This window comes from Coregonus clupeaformis, chromosome 14, assembly GCF_020615455.1.
Source record: "Coregonus clupeaformis isolate EN_2021a chromosome 14, ASM2061545v1, whole genome shotgun sequence".
In the NCBI taxonomy this organism is placed as follows: domain Eukaryota; kingdom Metazoa; phylum Chordata; class Actinopteri; order Salmoniformes; family Salmonidae; genus Coregonus; species Coregonus clupeaformis.
This window is the reverse complement of record NC_059205.1, coordinates 12,428,068-12,451,347: the sequence shown is the minus strand read 5'-3', so window position 1 is coordinate 12,451,347 and position 23,280 is coordinate 12,428,068. Positions and strand designations below refer to the sequence as shown.

Genomic DNA, 23,280 nt, shown 5'->3' with positions numbered 1-23,280 from the left:
GCCAGAATAACAACAGTAGCTGCATTTGCATTTGTTTAAGCCGTTTTCTAGTGACATTTATTTGGATGCATCCATAACAATGAGCTAATGAGGCACGATTTCGCCTGGCATCGAAAATGTGCTCTCTCGTCAGGACACTGTTGTTCAGAGGAGCTACAGTAGCCAACAACACAGCAAACACAATCACTTCAAACTGCAGCTGGAAAGACTGCAACTAGCTGCACTTCGTTTCGTTTGACCATTTTTCAATTGACATTTCTTTGTATATTATCCATAAAAATTATGCCAGCTGATTCATGATTTTGACTGGCTGAGAAAAGCTGCCTGTCTGTCTGTCTCGTCCCAACTCCAGACACGTTCATTACTATGGGACAGCTGGAGATCGAATTTAAATATTGAAACAATGTTGCAAATGTCAGAGAGACAGACAGCAAGGTTTATACAAATCTCTGCTGTTGAAAACTACATGTTAGTCTAAATGAAATGTGAGATAATGTCTAGATGCTTTTTATAGTGGAGATTAAGTTTATACATTGCCTGGCTGGGCTGATGAGACAGTGGATTGAGCAGTCAGATGGAACAGAGTAAATAGGCATTTTAATGTCATAGATTTAGCTGGTGGCAACTTGTGGAATAGACACTGGCTGGAATGCGGTTTTAACCAATCATCATTCAGGATGAGACCCACCTGTTGTATAAAGACAAGCAGTGGCTGTAGTGGAACAGGTTGAGAGCTTCAAGTTCCTTGGTGTCCACATCACCAACAAACTATCATGGTCCAAACACACCAGGACAGTCGTGAAGAGGGCACGACAAAGCCTATTCCCCCTCAGGAGACTGAAAAGATTTGGCATGGGTCCTCAAAGTTCTACAGCTGCACCATCGAGAGCATCCTGACTGGTTGCATCACCGCCTGGTATGGCAACTGCTTGGCCTCCGACCGCAAGGCACTACAAAGGGTAGTGCGTACGGCCCAGCACATCACTGGGGCCAAGCTTCCTGCCACCCAGTACCTCTATTCCAGCCACCATAGTCATAGACTTAGCATCCAAGATGGCGTAGCAGTGCAGTCCTGTTCTTGTCGTGTGTCTGTAAATAGCCTGTAAATACCCATTTGTTTCCTATTTTTTGTACATATTTCCCTATCAGACTTTATCCTTCTACAAAATATACTTTCCTGCATCCCGCCTCACTCAATGTGGAACGGATTCTATTATTGACTTACCTTTTATCTAGAATCTCCAGTTGAAACTAGCTAGCCAGCTAACTAGCTACTTGCTATTAGCCACAGTTAGTGGTATTTCACACAGAACATTGGATTTTTCTGCCGGAATAATTTTATCACTGGACATTAATCACCGGATCGCAACTAGCTAGCCGCAACCGAATGGATGTTGCTGTTTGGCTAATCACCACTGCCCCCGATGCAAGCACCAGTTAGCCTCGAGCTAGCCTAGAGCCAGGTCCATATCCCGGCTATCTACCTCTCGGTCTACCGGACGGGAGTAGCCAGCTAACTAGCTAGTTGCTATTAGCTACCGTTAGCGGTTTTTCACCATTGTCCGTGGCCTGCACCACCTACCAGCCAGCTCTAGCCTGGACTATTATTCGGCCAGTCTGCACTGTCTGCACTGTCTGCACCGCGCGTTATCGACCCAGAACATATCAGTTTTTCTGCCGGAATCACTGAATCACTGGACCTTTAACACCGGATTCATCGCTACCAGCTAGCTGCAACAAAATGGACGTTGTGGTTTTGCTAATCAGCCTGAGCTAGGCCCATCTCCCGGCTATCTGCCTCTCTGTCAACCGGACGGGACCACCTAGTGTTGACACGGAGCCCCGCCGATCCAACACGACTGGTCTGCCGACGAAATCGTCTGATGTGGTTACAACAGGCTTCCCGTTACGACGTCGACCACGAAGATTCCATCTGCTAGCCCCGGCCCGCTAGCACACGCTAGCCGTGGCCTCTTGCTCGCTAGTGCTTTAGCAGCCCCTGAACTACCTCCGAACTATCCGATTGCTGTTCACCGGACCTTATGATAACACAGCTATACAGCTGATGCCTGCTGGACTGTTCCTTTTTACGGTACCGCATCCTGTTTATGTTTAGCCTCAGCCCAAACTGTGTCGCCATTACCAGCTGTTGTCTTAGCTCTCTCAAATTACACCTGTGATTGCTTTATGCCTCTCTCCCATGTCAATATGGTTTGCTTATTGCTGTTTCGGTTATTTCTTATTGTACTATTTCAATGTAGATCCCCCAGCCCAGCTAAACCTGCCTTAGATAGCTCCTTTGTCCCACCCCCCATATACGCGGAGACTGACTCAATCGGTGCCTCCAGTGATGCTATCTCTTTCATTGTTACCCAACGCTTAGGTTTACCTCCACTTTACTCATATCCTTACATATCCTTGTCTGTACATAATGCCCTGAATCTTTTCTACAACGCCCGGAAATCTGCCCCCTTTATTCTATGCACCCAACGCACTAGAAGACCAGTTCTTAAAGCCTTTAGCCGTATCCTTATTCTAGTCCTCCTCTGTTCCTCTGGTGATGTAGAGGCTAACCCAGGCCCTGCAGCCCTCAGTATCACTCCTACTCCCCAGGCGCTATCATTTGTTGACTTCTGTAACCGTAAAAACCTAGGTTTCTTGCATGTTAATATCAGAAGTCTCCTTCCTAAGTTTGAGTTATTCACTGCGTTAGCACACTCTGTTCTGAAAATTCTAAAATGTCCATCCACAACTATAACATTTTCCGTCTAGATAGAACTGCCAAAGGGGGTGGAGTTGCAATCTACTGTAGAGATAGCCTGCAGAGCTCTATCATACTATCCAGGTCTGTGCCCAAACAGTTTGAGCTTCTACTTCTAAAAATCCACCTTTCCAGAAATAAATCTCTCACTGTTGCCGCTTGCTATAGACCCCCCTCAGCCCCCAGCTGTGCCCTGGACACCATATGTGAATTGATTGCCCCCCATTTATACTCAGAGTTCGTACTGCTTGGTGACCTAAATTGGGATATGCTTAACACCCGGCCATCCTACAATCCAAACTAGATGCCCTCAATCTCACACAAATTAACAACGAACCTACCAGGTACAACCCTAAATCCATAAACATGGGTACCCTCATAGATATCATCCTGACTAACTTACCCTCTAAATACACCTCCGCTGTCTTCAACCAGGATCTCAGCGATCACTGCCTTATTGCCTGCGTCCGTAACGGGTCCGCGGTCAAACGACCACCCCTCATCACTGTCAAACGCTCCCTAAAACACTTTAGCGAGCAGGCCGTCCTAATTGACCTGGCCCAGGTATCCTGGATGGATATACAGTGGGGGAAAAAAGTATTTAGTCAGCCACCAATTGTGCAAGTTCTCCCACTTAAAAAGATGAGAGAGGCCTGTAATTTTCATCATAGGTACACGTCAACTATGACAGACAAATTGAGGATTTTTTTCCCAGAAAATCACATTGTAGGATTTTTTATGAATTTATTTGCAAATTATGGTGGAAAATAAGTATTTGGTCACCTACAAACAAGCAAGATTTCTGGCTCTCACAGACCTGTAACTTCTTCTTTAAGAGGCTCCTCTGTCCTCCACTCGTTACCTGTATTAATGGCACCTGTTTGAACTTGTTATCAGTATAAAAGACACCTGTCCACAACCTCAAACAGTCACACTCCAAACTCCACTATGGCCAAGACCAAAGAGCTGTCAAAGGACACCAGAAACAACATTGTAACATTGTAACAAAGCCTACCATCAGTAACACACTACGCCGCCAGGGACTCAAGTCCTGCAGTGCTAGACGTGTCCCCCTGCTTAAGCCAGTACATGTCCAGGCCCGTCTGAAGTTTGCTAGAGTGCATTTGGATGATCCAGAAGAGGATTGGGAGAATGTCATATGGTCAGATGAAACCAAAATAGAACTTTTTGGTAAAAACTCAACTTGTCGTGTTTGGAGGACAAAGAATGCTGAGTTGCATCCAAATAACACCATACCTTCTGTGAAGCATGGGGGTGGAAACATCATGCTTTGGGGCTGTTTTTCTGCAAAGGGACCAGGACGACTGATCCGTGTAAAGGAAAGAATGAATGGGGCCATGTATCGTGAGATTTTGAGTGAAAACCTCCTTCCATCAGCAAGGGCATTGAAGATGAAACGTGGCTGGGTCTTTCAGCATGACAATGATCCCAAACACATCGCCGGGCAACGAAGGAGTGGCTTCGTAAGAAGCATTTCAAGGTCCTGGAGTGGCCTAGCCAGTCTCCAGATCTCAACCCCATAGAAAATCTTTGGAGGGAGTTGAAAGTCCGTGTTGCCCAGCGACAGCCCCAAAACGTCACTGCTCTAGAGGAGATCTGCATGGAGGAATGGGCCAAAATACCAGCAACAGTGTGTGAAAACCTTGTGAAGACTTACAGAAAACATTTGACCTGTGTCATTGCCAACAAAGGGTATAACAAAGTATTAAGAAACTTTTTTTATTGACCAAATACTTATTTTCCACCATAATTTGCAAATAAATTCATAAAACATCCTACAATGTGATTTTCTGGATTTTTTTTCCTCATTTTGTCTGTCATAGTTGACGTGTACCTATGATGACAATTACAGGCCTCTCTCATCTTTTTAAGTGGGAGAACTTGCACAATTGGTGGCTGACTAAATACTTTTTTCCCCCACTGTAGATCTCATTCCGTCAGTAGAGGATGCCTGTGAGAGACGGAATCTAAAACAAAAATCCAGAAAATCACATTGTATGATTTTTAAGTAATTAATTTGCATTTTATTGCATGACATAAGTATTTGATCACCTACCAACCAGTATGAATTCCGGCTCTCACAGACCTGTTAGTTTTTCTTTAAGAAGCCCTCCTGTTCTCCACTCATTACCTGTATTAACTGCACCTGTTTGAACTCGTTACCTGTATAAGAGACACCTGTCCACACACTCAATCAAACAGACTCCAACCTCTCCACAATGGCCAAGACCAGAGCTGTGTAAGGACATCAGGGATAAAAGTGTAGACCTGCACAAGGCTGGGATGGGCTACAGGACAATAGGCAAGCAGCTTGGTGAGAAGGCAACAACTGTTGGCGCAATTATTAGAAAATGGAAGATGTTCAAGATGACGGTCAATCACCCTCAGTCTGGGGCTCCATGCAAGATCTCACCTCGTGGGGCATCAATGATCATGAGGAAGGTGAGGGATCATCCCAGAACTACACGGCAGGACCTGGTCAATGACCTGAAGAGAGCTGGGACCACAGTCTCAAAGAAAACCATTAGTAACACACTACGCCGTCATGGATTAAAATCCTGCAGCGCACGCAAGGTCCTCCTGCTCAAGCCAGCGCATGTCCAGGCCCATCTGAAGTTTGCCAATGACCATCTGGATGATCCAGAGGAGGAATGGGAGAAGGTCATGTGGTCTGATGAGACAAAAATAGTGCTTTTTAGTCTAAACTCCACTCGCCGTGTTTGGAGGAAGACGAAGGATGAGTACAACCCCAAGAACACCATCCCAACCGTGAAGCATGGAGGTGGAAACATCATTCTTTGGGGATGCTTTTCTGCAAAGGGGACAGGACGACTGCACCGTATTGAGGGGAGGATGGATGGGGCCATGTATCGCAAGATCTTGGCCAACAACCTCCTTCCCTCAGTAAGAGCATTGAAGATGGGTCGTGGCTGGGTCTTCCAGCATGACAACGACCCGAAACACACAGCCAGGGCAACTAAGGACTGGCTCCGTAAGAAGCATCTCAAGGTCCTGGAGTTGCCTAGCCAGTCTCCAGACCTGAACCCAATAGAAAACCTTTGGAGGGAGCTGAAAGTCCGTATTGCCCAGCGACAGCCCCGAAACCTGAAGGATCTGGAGAAGTTCTGTATGGAGGAGTGGGCCAAAATCCCTGCTGCAGTATGTGCAAACCTGGTCAAGACCTACAGGAAACGTATGATCTCTGTAATTGCAAACAAAGGTTTCTGTACCAATTAATAAGTTATGCTTTTCTGATGTATCAAATACTTATGTCATGCAATAAAATGCAAATGAATTACTTAAAAATCATACAATGTGATTTTCTGGATTTTTGTTTTAGATTCCGTCTCTCACAGTAGAAGTGTACCTATGATAAAAATGACAGACCTCTACATGCTTTGTAAGTAGGAAAACCTGCATACACACCTGTTCTCAAAGGCCCCAGAGTCTGCAACACCACTAAGCAAGGGGCACCACCAAGCAAGCGGCACCATGAAGACCAAGGAGCTCTCCAAACAGGTCAGGGACAAAGTTGTGAAGAATTACAGATCAGGGTTATAAAAAAATATCAGAAACTTTGAACATCCCACTGTGCACCATTCAATCCAATATTAAAAAATGAAAAGAATATGGCACCACATCAAACCTGCCAAGAGAGGGCCGCCCACCAAAACTCACGGACCAGGCAAGGAGGGCATTAATCAGAGAGGCAACAAAGAGACCAAAGATAACCCTGAAGGAGCTGCAAAGCTCCACAACGGAGATTGGAGTATCTGTCCATAGGACCACTTTAAACCGTACACTCCACAGAGCTGGGCTTTACAGAAGAATGGCCATAAAAAAAGTCATTGCTTAAAGAAAAAAATAAGCAAACACGTTTGGTGTTTGCCAAAAGGCATGTGGGAGACTCCCCAAACATATGGAAGAAGGTACTCTGGTCAGATGAGACAAAAATTGAGCTTTTTGGCCATCTAGGAAAACGCTATGTCTGGCGCAAACCCAACACCTCTAATCACCCCGAGAACACCATCCCCACAGTGAAGCATGGTGGTGGCAGCATCATGCTGTGGGGATGTTTTTCATCGGCAGGGACTGGGAAACTGGTCAGAATTTAAGGAATGATGGATGGCGCTAAATACAGGGAAATTATTGAGGGAAACCTGTTTCAGTCTTCCAGAGATTTGAGACTGGGACGGAGGTTCACCTTCCAGCAGGACAATGACCCTAAGCATACTGCTAAAGCAACACTTGAGTGGTTTAAGGGGAAACATTTAAATGTCTTGGAATAGTCAAAGCCCAGACCTCAATCCAAATGAGAATCTGTGGTATGACTTAAAGATTGCTGTACACCAGCGGAACCCATCCAACTTGAAGGAGCTGGAGCAGTTTTGCCTTGAACAATGGGCAAAAATCCCAGTGGCTAGATGTGCCAAGCTTATAGAGACTTGCAGCTGTAATTGCTGCAAAAGGTGGCTCTACAAAGTATTGACTTTGGGGGGGGTGAATAGTTACGCACGCTCAAGTTTTCTGTCTTTTTGTCTTATTTCTTGTTTGTTTCACAATACAAAATATTTTGCATCTTCAAAGTGGTAGGCATGTTGTGTAAATCAAAATGATACAAACCCCCTAAAGAATCCATTTTAATTCCAGGTTGTAAGGCAACAAAATAGGAAAAATGTCAAGGGGGTGAATACTTTTGCAAGCCACTGTACATATTACCTCAATTACCTTGACTAACCCGTCCCCCTCCCCCCATTGACTCTGTACCGGAACCCCCTGTATATAGCCTCCCTAACTGTTATTTTATTTTACTGCTGCTCTTCAATTATTTTTTACTTATCCATTTTTACTGAACACTTTTTTTAAAATCTTAAAACTGCATTGTTGGTTAAGGGCTTGTAAGTAAGCATTTCACTGTAAGGCCTAAACCTGTTGTATTTGGCGCATGTGGCAAATAAAATTTGATTTGAAAATGCTGTTAATGTCTCCAGAGAAGGTTTCGTGTCTGTATTTAAAGTGTAGCCTACCCTAACAGACAAATAAACATGCCATAGCGCTTTCAAGGGGCCACATACCATTTCTTCTGAAAAGGGTAATCAATACAGGTTATACCGGTAGGCTACTGTAATTTCATATTATGAGACAAAAACACCTCCACCCCCACAAGAGGAGCTTACCCGTGATCGCAAGACTGGCCAGAAGATACCTCTGTATCCCGGCGACATCAGTACCATGAATAGCCTTAACTAGGATATTCTACACGCAACAGACTTAACACACACTCGCGTCATTAGCAAAGAGAGAGAGAGCAGGCAGGCCAGCGCGAAGGAGAGCGAGGGGACATCGTTTTTCGGTAAAGGATTTTTCTTAACGATAAGGATCCCAACTTCGTTTAAACATTTTAACGTTTAAAAGTTCAGACCCCTAGCTCAAACCACACAGTTACACATGCCCACAGTTACATGCCACACAAGTCTTCCTCGTAAAGATAATATTCAGTGCTAATTGGGATTACATAATACCTTGGAGTCTTCAGTCTTTTTTAACACTGTGTGAGTACGCCCTACAGTGAGAGAGGAGAGCGATAGTGTGTTTATGTTTATCTGTGTATTTCTTGAACATTAAAAAGGCTAATTTCATTGAGAATTAAGATTATAGCCAAGATCCTCATCCTATCGAAATCAGATAATTCTGTAAAATCAAGTCCATTGAGTAAGATGCCTTCAATGACAAAGTCAGGGTGGAAATAGCAGTTCATTCTTTATCATTCACTTAGACACAATAGTCTACTGATTCTATTGCATTCGACTGAATTGTATTGCATTCTAGAGTTTTATTACATTGTATTGAATTGTATTGAATTTTCTTGCATTGTATTGAATTTTCTTGCATTCTATTGAATTTTCTTGCATTCTATTGAGTTTTATTGCATTCTATTGAGTTTTATTGCATTCTATTGAGTTGTAGTGCATTCTATTGAGTGTTGTTGCATTGTTGCTGTGAACATTGCTACATCCTCTCTTCCTGCTCTGCACCTCCTCTTCCTTTCCTACTTTCTTCTCTCCTGTTAAACAAATCAAAATATAGGTGGCTATTTGAAAAATCTCAAATATATTTATTTGTTTAACACTTATTTGGTTACTACATCATTCCATATGTTTTATTTCATAGTTTTGATGTCTTCACTATTATTCTACAATGTAGAAAATAGTAAAAATAAAGAAAAACCCTTGAATGAGTAGGTGTGTCCAAACGTTTGACTGGTACTGTACGTGCGTGGTAGACTAATGTAGGCTAACATATGGGAGGATTATTAAATGGGTTATTATTATTATTATTATTATTATTTAGACTATCCCATCTATGAGACGTCTATATGCTGGTCCACTTGTGTTTCCATATTGTTGTATAATACTCTATGCAAACTACTAGGTTCCTTTCTATGGGCTAACAGTGACGCCTGTCAATACAGTGAGCCAGCCCAGGCAAAGTGACCCAGCATGCCCACACACACAAATACACTCAGTCTCATTCGCTCTCCAAACACACCACCCACACGTGCTCTACACTGTTTCTCAGAACTGACAGCCGTCTAGCCAATGGTAACCTTTATATCTTCCCTTCTCTTTCCTTTACACCATCTCTCTATCCTCCTCAATCTTGTCATCACCGTCTTCCCATCTGCCAGTCACTTCCTCATGTCACCACCTCCTCTTTCTCCCTCCTTTCTTCCTACCTCATGACATCATCCAAAGCAGAAACATGACTGACTGACTCCAGTCCCCTAGTTGTCCCTCGTGCTCCTAGACAGCGTGACTCAGATGCTAGCTCATCACTGACGTGGTTCTGATGTCAACACAAACTGTCGTCACACACACACACTTCTATGCTGGTGAACACCTGAGGTCTGGCCATTCACTACCATATAGAACCTCACACAAACCCCCTGGCTACTAACCCACCAACACCAACCAAACCCTCCTCTGTCATCTCCTCATTGTCTTTTTATTTTATTTATTTTTTACACCTTTATTTAACCAGGTAAGCCAGTTGAGAACAAGTTCTCATTTACAACTGCGACCTGGCCAAGATAAAGCAAAGCAGTGCGATAAAAACAACAACACAGAGTTACATATGGGGTAAAACAAAACATAAAGTCAAAAATACAACAGAAAATATATATACAGTGTGTTCAAATGTAGCAAGTTATGGAGGTAAGGCAATAAATAGGCCATAGTGCAAAATAATTACAATTAGTATTAACACTGGAATGATAGATGTGTAAGAGATGATGTGCAAATAGAGATACTGGGGTGCAAATGAGCAAAATAAATAACAATATGGGGATGAGGTAGTTGGGTGGGCTAATTTCAGATGGGCTGTGTACAGGTGCAGTGCTCTGACAACTGATGCTTAAAGTTAGTGAGGGAGATAAGAGTCTCTAGCTTCAGAGATTTTTGCAATTCGTTCCAGTCATTGGCAGCAGAGAACTGAAAGGAATGGCGGCCAAAGTAGGGTCTAACAGTAGGGAGCCGATAGAACCAGCTGCTGTCCTAAACCAGGTGCACCATCCATTGTCTACTACTGACTGGTGGCAGGGTGTGTGTGTGTGTGCATGCATGCATGCGTGTGGCAGGGTGGGTGTGTGTGTGTGCATGCATGCGTGTGGCAGGGTGGGTGTGTGTGTGTGCATGCATGCGTGTGGCAGGGTGGGTGTGTGTGTGTGCATGCATGCGTGTGGCAGGGCGTGTGTGTGTGCTTATGCATGTGTGTACGTCCACCCTCAATAATCATTGCAGTCAAGCCACGAGTCTCCACCGTCTTCTTCTCTGTAGATCTAAATATTCATGACTATAAACACTTTCATGATACAGCCAGCGGTAAAGAGCTGAAGGACATTGGGATTTAAAAAAAATATATATATATTTTTTTTTGTCATTTAGCAGACGCTCTTATCCAGAGCGATGAATACGGTAGTGTCGGATCATGTGCCCTGTTAATCTCAATCACACAGTGCTAAGAGATAACGTCAACACGGTCATATGGTGTTACCATCAAAGGCATCAGATAAACCACAGGCATTTTATATGCTGACTGTTATGAAGAGTAAAATACGTCAGAGCTGCAGACCAAAGGAGGTGGATAAACAGTCTATAGTCTAGTTAAGGCCAGGAGTTTTTCCTGGTCAGATCACGTTATCAGGAAAAACTTCTGGCCATATGTGTGACTAGGTACAGATCTAAAATCAGCTTACTCTCTCAAAATCCTAACCTTAAATCATTAGGGGGATGAACATTAAACTGACTTTAAATCAGTATCTATGGATTTAGTTATAAACGACATGAGCAAAAGACACCAGGTCAAACCACACAGACCACATACTGTATGACATCACAAGACAACCACAGCTAAGTCTGTATGTGATAGAAGAACACAGAGACGCAGTGGTCTAAGGCACTGCATCGCAGTGCTAGCTGTGCCACTAGAGATCCTGGTTCGAATCCAGGCTCTGTCGTAGCCGGCCGCGACCGGGAGACCCATGGGGCGGCGCACAATTTGCCCAGCGTCGTCCAGGGTAGGGGAGGGAATGGCCGGCAGGGATGTAGCTCAGTTGCTAGAGCATGGCGTTTGCAACGCCAGGGTTGTGGGTTCGATTCCCACGGGGGGCCAGTATGGAGAAAAATAAATAAATGTATGCACTCACTAACTGTAAGTCGCTCTGGATAAGAGCGTCTGCTAAATGACTAAAATGTAAAAAACTAAAAAAATGAAACCACTGTACAGAATGAATACATACACCCCAGACATGGCAAACCAGTCATACACATACATGAGGTATAGCCTACCTACACAGTACACACACTGGGATTCGATCAAACACACACACTCTAAATCATTTTGTAGCATTACACACATTTCATATCACACTGCAACATGCACGCACATGAGCAACACATGTAATATACACTACCAGTCAAAAGTTTGGACACACCTATTCATTCAAGGGTTTTTCTTTATTTTTACTATTTTCTACATTGCAGAATAATAGTGAAGTCATCAAAACTATGAAATAACACATATGGAATCATGTAGTAACCAAAAAAGTGTTAAACAAATCAAAATATATTTTATATTTGAGATTCTTCAAAGTAGCCACCCTTTGCCTTGATGACAGCTTTGTACACTCTTAGCATTCTCTCAACCAGCTTCATGAGATAGTCACCTGGAATGCATTTCATTTAACAGGTGTGCATTGTTAAAAGTTAATTTGTGGAATTTACTTCCTTCTTAATGCGTTTGAGCCAATCAGTTGTGTTGTGACAAGGTAGGGGTGGTATACAGAAGATAGCCCTATTAGGTAAAAGAAAGTCCATATTATGGCAAGGACAGCTCAAATAAGCAAAGAGAAACGACAGTCCATCATTACTTTAAGACATGAAGGTCAGTCAATACGGAACATTTCAAGAACTTTGAAAGTTTCTTCAAGTGCAGTCGCAAAAACCATCAAGCGCTATGATGAAACTGGCTCTCATGAGGACCACCACAGGAATGGAAGACCCAGAGTTACCTCTTCTGCAGAGGATAAGTTCATTAGAGTTACCAGCCTTCGAAATTGCAGCCCAAATAAATGCTTCACAGAGTTCAAGAAACAGACATCTCAACATGAACTGTTCAGAGGAGACTGCGTGAATCAGGCCTTCATGGTCGATTTGCTGCAAAGAAACCACTACTAAAGGACACCAATAATAAGAAGAGACTTGCTTGGGCCAAGAAACACGAGCAATGGACATTAGACCGGTGGAAATCTGTCCTTTGAGATTTTTGGTTCCAACTGCCATGTCTTTGTGAGATGCAGAGTAGGTGAACGGATGATCTCCACATGTGTGGTTCCCACCGTGAAGCATGGAGGTGGTGTGAAGGTGCTTTGCTGGTGGCACTACCTGTGATTTATTTAGAATTCAAGGCACATTTAACTAGCATGGCTACCACAGCATTCTGCAGCGATACGCCATCCCATCTGGTTTGCGCTTAGTGGGACTATCATTTGTTTTTCAACAGGACCTCCAGGCTGTGTAAGGGCTATTTGACCAAGAAGGAGAGTGATGGACTGCTGCATCAGATGACCTGGCCTCCACAATCACCCGACCTCAACCGAATTGAGATGGTTTGGGATGAGTCGGACGGCAGAGTGAAGGAAAAGCAGCTACAAGTGCTCAGCATATGTGGGAACTCCTTCAAGACTGTTGGAAAAGCATTCCAGGTGAAGCTGGTTGAGAGAATGCCAAGAGTGTGCAAAGCTATCATCAAGGCAAAGGGTGGCTACTTTGAACAATCTGAAATATAAAATAAAAAAATGTAATGTATATATATATATATATATATATATATATATATATATATATATATATATATATATATGCTGCCATCCTGTTAGAAGGTAACATATTATTTTATTAGTGGTTAAGATTGACATTTCATTGTGTTCCATGGTGTTTATCACCCCCTAGTGGAGCTTTCTGGTACTTAGAAAGACTGCACAAAAACCGGGAGTAGAGTAGTCATTCTGCATGCAGACAAGCAGCTAAAAACAACGCTACGATACAGTTCTTTCTGTGCAGCTATTTCTTGTCACACTTTAGTCTCTGAAAATATTTGTTTGTAAGTTCAATTCAAGCATATTGCTAGTGATGATAATACTGTTATTGATAGAATTGCTTACTTATCAATGTTAGTTGGTTACATTTACTCACGCAAATTGCCTTTCATGTATGTTGTCATCTGTATTAGGTTGCTTGTGAGTCATGTAAGCGAATTGTAAAATACTATACTATAGTTTGTTACTGTTTCTAGTGTAATATGCTTTGTTATTGTACAGAGGTGTTTGCACATTATTAGAGTAATGAAACGAGTTGGATAGTTGCTACTCATATGGTCATTATCTATCTGGTTTGGCGTCATGTCAGATACATGGTACCTTGGCACATGCTCTGTTGGAAAGGTGGCATCCTATGACGGTGCCACGCTGAAGATCACTGAGCACTTCAGCACGGGCCATTCTACTGCCAATGTTTGTCTATGGAGATTGCATGGCTGTGTGCTCGATTTTACACACCCGTCAGCAACTGGTGTGGCTGAAAAGGGGTGTCCACATACTTTTTGTCATGTAGTGTAGTCTTGCAGCCAGCCATGATTATTTTGTCATAGGTGCAACATTTAATGCCAGGTGATTTCCTGCATTCGATCAGTGTTCAACACTTAGTGAAGAGAGAGACAGGAACACACAGAGAGGGGGGCAAGAAAGAGAGAGCGAGAGAGTTGATTGAACACCTACAATGGCAGTGTGTTTGTGTGCGCCACTGAATATGAAAGCAACCCCAGATACCTCAGTCTTCGAGGAGGAACAAAATACACCTGTTGACACCTTGACATACACTGTACATTCTGCCCTCCTGCTGTGCTAACATACAGCCCTGGTGGAATAGCTAAGCAAGTGTGTAAACGAAAACAACAAACTAACTAGAACTGCTACCATCTTGGCCAGGTCTCACTTGAAAGACAATCTTCATCTCAGGACTTCAGGGACCACAATGGAAATACTATAAGTCACTGACTTTATTGTTCTATCCCTGTCATTATTTATAAATATATGTACTGTATGTATATGCATCTTTTTTTCAGACAGGACCTTTATGCTAAATTTAAGCAGACACCTGGAAGATAAAATGATGTAACAAATGAAATGGTATAAATGCCATAACGTAGATATGGCCATGTTTATAGGGCTTCAGTCTTGTAATAGGAGGGATAGCAGCTGGTCGATTAGGCTATTAACTGAACCCCATCTGTCAACTGAACATCTCTCCTTAATACATCCTCATAACTTTAGGTGAGAGAGAAAGAGAGAAAAGGGGAAGAGACAGAGAGAGAGAGAGAGAGATGTAATGAGAGTGAGTGTGGATAAAAGGGAGAACATCTGAGATTGAGAGAGCACGAAAGAGGGAAGAAAATGCAAAAGCGAGATGACAAGACAAATGAATGAAGTAAAAAAAGAGAACTAGAGCTGAAGGGAAGTGAGTCGGATGGCATGAGAATGAGAGATAGAGGGTGAAATATCGTTGTGATATTGCGGCAAAGAGAGAGAAGAGAATGGATGGGAGGACAGAACGAGAAAGAAAGTTGTGGTTTGACAGATTGGCTGAGAGGAAGGACGAGAGGATGAAAAGAAAGAGCATGAGACCTGAGGGGGTTGAAGCAGGGAGAGAGACCGGAGGGGGTTGAGGCTGGGAGAGAGAGCAGAGGGGGTTGAGGCAGGGAGAGAAGGCAGAGGGGGTTGAGGCTGGGAGAGAGAGCTGGGGGGGTTGAGGCTGGGAGAGAAGGCTGAGGGGGTTGAGGCTGGGAGAGAGAGCTGAGGGGGTTGAGGCTGGGAGAGAGAGCTGAGGGGGTTGAGGCTGGGAGAGAAGGCTGAGGGGGTTGAGGCTGGGAGAGAAGGCTGAGGGGTTGAGGCTGGGAGAGAGAGCTGAGGGGGTTGAGGCTGGGAGAGAAGGCTGAGGGGTTTGAGGCGGGGAGACAGCTGAGGGGGGTTGAGGCGGGGAGACAGCTGAGGGGGTTGAGGCTGGGAGACAGCTGAGGGGTTTGAGGCGGGGAGACAGCTGAGGGGGTTGAGGCGGGGAGACAGCTGAGGGGGTTGAGGCTGGGAGACAGCTGAGGGGGTTGAGGCGGGGAGACAGCTGAGGGGTTTGAGGCGGGGAGACAGCTGAGGGGGTTGAGGCGGGGAGATAGCTGAGGGGGTTGAGGCAGGGAGAGAGCTGAGGGGGTTGAAGACAGTAATAGAAAGTTGTGGTATATGAGGCAGAGATAGAATGAAAGAAGAATAAGAGAAAGAGCGAGAAAGACAGAAGAAACAAAGAGAAAGTTAGACCGAGAGAATAAGACATGGAAGAGAGAGAATGAGAGATGGAAGAGAGAGAGCTGGTAAACAGACACTGTCCTGAGGTGCCTCTGGTCTCCCGTTGTGACTGGCTGGGCAGATCCAGCAGACAGATAAATCACTCCCTGTCACCATGGCACTGTATCCCTCTTCCTCCTCTTCTCTCCCTCTATCCATCCCTCCTTCTTGCCGCTCCTCCCCAACACCCTTGACAGGGCATCAATCATCACCCACAATTTTTTTTACCAGGTAAATTGACTGAGAACACATTCTCATTTGCACCAATGACCTGGGGAATAATTACAGGGGAGAGGAGGGAGGATGAATGAGCCAATTGGAAGCTGGGGATGATTAGGTGGCCATGATGGTATGAGGGCCCACTCAGGGCTCCAGACTAACATTTTCCCTTGGTGGCACTGGTGCCAGTAAGTTTTTCAGTTTGTGGCACCAGCACATTATTTGGCTGCACCAACAAAAACAAAAACATCTGCCGTCACGCAACAGAAAATATGAGTATCATCATGGAACGTCAACTTTCATGTGCCTTAATAAAAAACGTGTCTGCCATCTGTAAATACGAATAAAATGGTTAAATTACGAGCCTAGTTGGTTTAGCCACAGAAAAAGACAGCAACCTTCCCGCTAGACATGATTGGCTGAGATAATGAGTGGGCTGGACATGCTGAGATATGAGTTTAGATTGGTCTGCCATGTAGCACGCTTCTGTCTATTTGAGCTGGTCAGTATGTGTAGGTAATCCTGTCTAACGCAGCTTTAAAAAAATATATATCACATAGTAGAACTGCATAAGTGTTGCTCTCCACTTTCTGGAGGATCGAGTTTTGATATCAGTGGAAATAGAGTATGATAGCTAAGGAGATGGAGAAAACACCTGTCTCCGGATTACATCTTCAAACTAAGGGCAACCATGGCATCCGTGAGAGAGGGAGAAGCGTCCAACCATGTATACGGTTAAGATAGTCTAGCTAGCTACATTTTCAGATATTTTGTCAGAAAGTAGTTTTCATTTCAAGTTAAAGTGTACTGTTAGCTAGCTAGCTAACGTTACCTGGCTGGCTCGCTAGCTAACGTTATGAGTATTATCTGTGTAGTAATATCATTCGTATCTCAGAGCCATTTGCTTTGCTAGTTATAGCCTAATGTTAGCTAGCTAACATTGAACCTGGTTGGGTTAGCTACCTGCAGATTCATGCGTTGGGATTATGGTTCATTGTTTAGCTAGCTAGCTACATGTCTTAACAAAAGACTCCACTATGCAAGTATCCATTTCAAGTAAAATGGTCAGAGTTAGCTGTACTCTCATTTGTGTCTGGAAGTAGCTAGCAACCGTTAGCCAGTTAGCTTGGATGCTTGACTGCTGTTAGGTCAGCTAGCTAACGTTACGCGTATGATCTGTGTATTAATATTATTTGTATCTCAGAAACATTTGCTTTGCTAGTTATAGCCTAATGTTAGCTAGCTAGCTAACATTGAACCTAGTAGTTGGTTAGTTACCTGTAGATTCATGCAGGGTAGTAACGTTATGAGTTAGGATTATGGTTCATTGTTTAGCTAGCTACATGTCTTAACAAAATACTCCACTATACAAGTAACCATTTCAATAGAATGCTAACTGTTGACAGACGTAGCTGGTAAATTCGCTCCAGCTAGCTACTCCGATTTCAGAGCACTCTCGTCTGAGTGTGCCAGAGCGCAGAATAACTGACAAATTTACAAACGCTCAACACCCGTTGAATATGGCCGGTGTCAGTAAACGTTGGCAAAAAAGCGTAAATGGTTGCCAGCAGCACAGTTGCAGTCACCAACACTCTGGATAACATAAAAATAGCCTAACCAGCTCTGCTAGGGTGAGTAAAATGGTCAGAGTGAGCTGTTCTCTCATTTGTGTCTGGAAGTAGCTAGCAATCTAGCCAACGTTAGACAGTTAGCTTGGGTGCTTGACCGCTCGGATCAACCCTTAAAGAGATGGGTGGGTATAAAGCTTAAGAGGGTGTGAATGATGCTGAATGGGTGTAGACAAAGAAGAGGTCTCCAGTAGGTGTACCAAAACATTCAAAGGCCATTTTCTCAAAAGTGAGGTTACAAGTTTATCAACTTTCAAAGCAGAATTACTTTCCCATTGTTCCTCAACTGTAGTGTATGATATACAATTTTCTAGCTCTGAGTCTCTACTTTTATCCAATGTAAAAAACACAAATTCAAATTTTGCTACATAAGACTGAATTGAGCTGGTCCGTCACATATCATAGGCACATTTATTTGGGGCTAATTCATCACCTGAGTAGGCCTAAGTGGAAACTCAAGATAATACCCACTGCTAGTAGCCATGTATTAAAAACCCTCTACAGACTAAGCCCTGTCTAAGCCTTTGGAGGAGTAGGGGGGTTCTACTAAGCTATTTGGAATTGTTTTAAGAAGGTCATACCAAGGATCATTTAGCTATTTGATTTTGAATTTTAAAACCACTTGAAGTATATGTATATATATATATTTTATGAAAAAATGTAAATTTGGCTTACTGCTATTAGCCCATACAAATGCATTGAATAACAGATTCACTACATAGAACAACAGATATTTGGGGGGGACTAAGTTGGCAGATCGGCTGTACCAACTTCAGACGAGTCCCAAGACACTTGTGGGGGTCATAGAGCAAAACGGAGAGTCTCATCTTTCCATAGAGGGGCCATAATAGTTTGTAGGCCAAACCGTACAGACGATTGTGAGAAGATCGATTTTCGGGATGTCGCATGGTCTGACAAACACCGCTTTAGCTCTGTCACCTTTCACTGCTGATGCGGAAGTGCAACGTTGGCAGATGCGGTGGATTGAGACGCATCCAATGCAAAATAAAACAGATCTCTAGCTTAAATTGACAGATTTGAATGGGGATTTGTATTATGCTAATTAGATTTCCGCAGGGGAGCGGATATCAACTCTAGGGTTTTTTAATCTAACGTACATTTTATGTAATTTTTTTAAATAAATTGCAGTGATAGCTTACTGCCGAATGAGGCTATGCACTCGCAATGACCAATGCGCATTTTCGCAAAGCCATATCAAATATCTTTGTAAAGTACAGTGCATTCAGGAAGTATTCAGAACCCAATACTTTTTTCACATTTTGTTACGTTACAGCCTTATTCTAAAATTGATTAAATACATTTTTTCACTTATCAATTTACACACAATACCCCATAATGACCAAGTGAAAACAGGTTTTTAGAAATGTTTGAAAATTTATAGAATATAAAAAACAGAAATACTTTATTTACATAAGTATTCAGACCCTTTGCTATGAGATTCGAAATTGAGCTCAGGTGCATCCTGTTTCCATTGACATCTACAACTAGATTTAAGTCCACCTGTGGTAAATTCAATTGATTGGACATGATTTGGAAAGGCACACACCTGTCTATATAATGTCCCACAGTTGACAGTGCATGTCAGAGCAAAAACCAAGCCATGAGGTTGAAGGAATTGTCCGTAGAGCTCCTAGACAGGATTGTGTCGAGGCACAGATCTGGGGAAGGGTACCAAAAAATGTCTGCAGCATTGAAGGTCCCCAAGGACACAGTGGCCTCCATCATTCTTAAATGGAAGCAGTTTGGAACCACCAAGACTCTTTTTAGAGCTGGCCGCCCAGCCAAACTGAGCAATCGGGGGAGAAGGGCCTTGATCAGGGAGGTGACCAAGAACCCTATGGTCACTGACAGAGCTCCAGAGTTCCTCTGTGGAGATGAGAGAAACTTCCAGAAGGACAACCATCTCTGCAGCACTCCACCAATCAGGTCTTTATGGTAGAGTGGCCAGACGGAAGCCACTCCTCAGTAAAAGGCACATGACAGCCTGCTTGGAGTTTGCCAAAAGGCATCTAAACAAGATTCTCTGGTCTGATGAAACCAAGATTGAACTCTTTGGCCTGAATGCCAAGCGTCACGTCTGGAGGAAACCTTGCACTATCCCTAAGGTGAAGCATGGTGGTGGCAGCATCATGCTGTGGGGATGTTTTTCAGCGGCAGGGATTGGGAGACTAGTCAGGATCGAGGGAAAGATGAACGGAGCAAAGTACAGAGAGATCCTTGATGAAATCCTGCTTCAGAGCGCACAGGAGCTCAGGCTGGGGCAAAGGTTCACCTTCCAACAGGACAACGACCCTAAGCACACAGCCAAGACAACGCAGGTGTGGCTTCAGGACAAGTCTCTGAATGTCCTTGAGTGGCCCAACAAGAGCCCGGACTTGAACCCGATCGAACATCTCTGGAGAGACCTGAAAATAGCTGTGCAGCGATGCTCTCCATCCAACCTGACAGAGCTTGAGAGGATCTGCAGAGAAGAATGGGAGAAACTCCCCAAATACAGGTGTGCCTAGCTTGTAGTGTTATACCCAATACTCTAGGCTGTAATTGCTGCCAAAATACTGAGTAAAGCTTCTGAATACTTATAAAAAACTGAAATCACATTTACATATTAAATACATTTGCAAAAATGGCTTTGTCATTATGAGGTATTGTGTGTAGATTGAGGAAAAAAACTAATGTAAATCAATTTTAGAATAAGGCTGTAACGTAACAAAATGTGGAAAAAGTCAAGGGGTCTGAATACTTTCCGAATGCACTGTAGTTGCTATTGAGCTCAGAATTGAGAAGTAAAAAGTATACCAACAGAAAGCTGAAAACCTCCTCTCCCCAATTGTGATAGCTGTGTTTTCCCCGCAATTGGATTTTAAAATGTTATACAAGCAGAACACTCATTGTTAAATAATCAGAAAGGAGAGAGTGGCTCACTTGACACAGCAACCGGCCCCAGCAAAACAGGTAGGCTACAGGGGCAGGCAGGCAGACACTTTCATTACATGAATCATGAGGATAATATACTTTTACTGTTTGACCAAATCATGGTTTTAGCCTCCTAAAAAAATAGGATGTTTTGAGTGCACCGATGCGACCAATACATTTAACTCGCACAGCCAAGTCAAAGGGTTGCAAAATGCTGGCCGCCCACCACACACACACACTTAGTCAAATTAAAGTGGTGTACATATGGCACCTGGTCCCCTCCCTGTGGACCCCCAGTACCCAGCTGTTCAGTGCCTAAACCCTCCCTGGCCAATGATTGCCTGGCAGCCAGCTGTGCTAGCCTCTGAACCCAAACCGGGAACCCAAACCGGGGCAAAGGGCTTTGGCAATGGAAAATTCCACCTAACAGAGTGATGCTGAGACTCTGATTTTTTACTTGTCAAACAAAAACCAATCATTGCGAAGTTAAACAAACCATACAACTCTATGCACAAGATCCAGTGTTGCCAACTTAGCGACTTTGTCGCTATATTTAGCGAGTTTTCAGTCCCCTCTAGCGACACATTTTCAAAAAAGCGACTAGCGACAAATCTAGCGACTTTTTCTGGTGTTATTGGAGACTTTTGGAGACTCTGACGTTAAAGCACATATTGTTCTTACTCTTCTCAATGAGCAGCGGGTGCTGCCGTGGGCCCCACCCCTGTCCCAAGGCGACCCAGTCCTCGCGCTGCAATCAGCGCAGGATATCTTCACCCCTCTGCGTCAAGACTGCAAATGAATCGCGCATGCGGGAAGCCGCCGCTGGTTGATCCCGCCCTGGCTTACATTCAGGGCCGAATGTAAATGTAGGGTGTTTTTTACTCACTTTTTGTCTCTCCTATTACTTTATTCCTCTCTCCTACAGTCTCCATCACAATTACATGCACATGGCCAATTATGCAAATTAGGTGATGACGTTTAGGACAGCCAATTGCTACTTTCCTTACTGAGGAGTTGGCAACACTGACAAGGACTAATTGTAACAATTTCCACTGAAATTATGCAAAGTTTGGCAACAGAATGACGGTTTGTGCTGTCATCCTGTTAAGATATCGGAATTTATCGCTGAAGCCTAAACGCTCGCGCTTTCCATTTTGAAGCTATGTGAACATTGGAACAACACTCACCGCCGAGAAGTAAACTTCAAAGCGACAATTGTGTAATGTCAACGCCACAGGAAACTCTCAAAGTTGTTAAGAATACAAAACAATGTCGCAACTCACCGCCTTCGTTTCTTTGTTACTTCAGAACCGCTTGAGCAGTCGAGGCAATGTGAATAGCCATTCACTTCGTCTAGAACGCGTCAATGAGGTAATCGACCACAACACAGAAGTCAAGAGTGACGCCATTGGCTAGGTTATTTTTCTGTCCTAGTGTCTGCCCTTTTCATACACTCTTCTGTTGGCTATTCTAAACCGGGTAGTTTTGGGTCCTGGACGCTGATTCATTGGCTGAAACAGCATTTCAGCCATGTGTATCAGACAATTTACCACGGGTATGACGCGAAAATACTTGTTTACTGTTCTATTTATGTTGGTAACTAGTTTATAATAACAAGAAGGCACATCAGGGTTTGTGGTATATGGCCAATATAGGCTACCACGGCTAACGCCTTGATCACACCGACAGTTTTTACATTTTGGAACACCATAAGTACGTTCATTTCCAATGGAAAGCTGCGTTTGCCCTACGGCGTTGCAGAGGTAGTTGCAGTGCTTTGTGTTCTGTGTGGTGCATACCTTGGATTTATTAAACTGTATGCATAGACAGCTTGAATGATAGCAGAAGGTGAATGTTGAGCTTTGTTGTACACATATCCAGATGATGCTGCATACCATTTTGCCAATTAACACTATCGGTGTGATAGATGCGTAATGGCTGTATCCATGCACCCAAAGCAGAGAACGCCTCAATCACACTGACAGAATCATTGCGTTTTGGTACACTAGAAGTACATTAATTTACAATGGAACGCTGCGTTTGCCTTGCAGAGTCAGTTGCAGTACATTCTGTGTGGTGCATATGTTGGATTTATCGAATGATTCTACAAGTCCCCTGTAACTCAGTTGGTAGAGCATGGTGCTTGCAACGCCAGGGTTGTGGGTTCGTTTCCCACAGGGGGCCAGTATGAAAATGTATGCACTCACTAACTGTATGTCGCTCTGGATAAGAGCATCTGCTAAATTACGTAAATGTAAATTGTGTGCATAGACAGCTTGATAGAAATAGTAGCAGAAGGTGACTCCTCTATCACACCTGCAGCGTCATCTGGATGTGTGCAACAGAAATTCAACATTCACCTTCTGCTACCATTTCTGTCAAGCCGTCACACATTGTACACATGTGTTGCATACATTTGATAAATCCAACTTATGCATGACACAGAACGCACTGCAACTGACCGTGCAACGCAATGATGCAAGGCAAACGCAGCGTTCCATTGGAAATGAATGTACTTCTGGTGTACCAAAACGCAATGACACTATCAGTTTGATCGAGGCGTGAATGTTGAACTTTTGTTGCACACAAATCCATACCATTCTGGCAAAGACGCTGTAGGTGTGATCGAGGCGTTAAAGAACAGCCCTTAACCATGGTATATTTAATGCTGCATTCAAAATCAAGTCAGAGGTGGTAATTAAAGGTTGTGAAGATGTAAATAGGAGTTTGGTGCATTCATGTTTTGAACTGGGAAATACCATCAAACATGG

General features: G+C 43.6%; 1 protein-coding gene across 1 annotated transcript in view; it reads right to left on the bottom strand.

The window, feature by feature from the left end:
- LOC121580778 (SPRY domain-containing SOCS box protein 4-like) overlaps positions 1-21,883 on the bottom strand; it is a 134,513-nt gene extending 112,630 nt beyond the window's left edge. The window contains exon 1 of the mRNA XM_041895808.2: positions 21,793-21,883. The gene's annotated coding sequence lies outside the window, so the exon portion shown is untranslated. The remainder of the gene's footprint in view (positions 1-21,792) is intronic.
- Between the last annotated feature and the right edge of the window lie 1,397 nt (positions 21,884-23,280).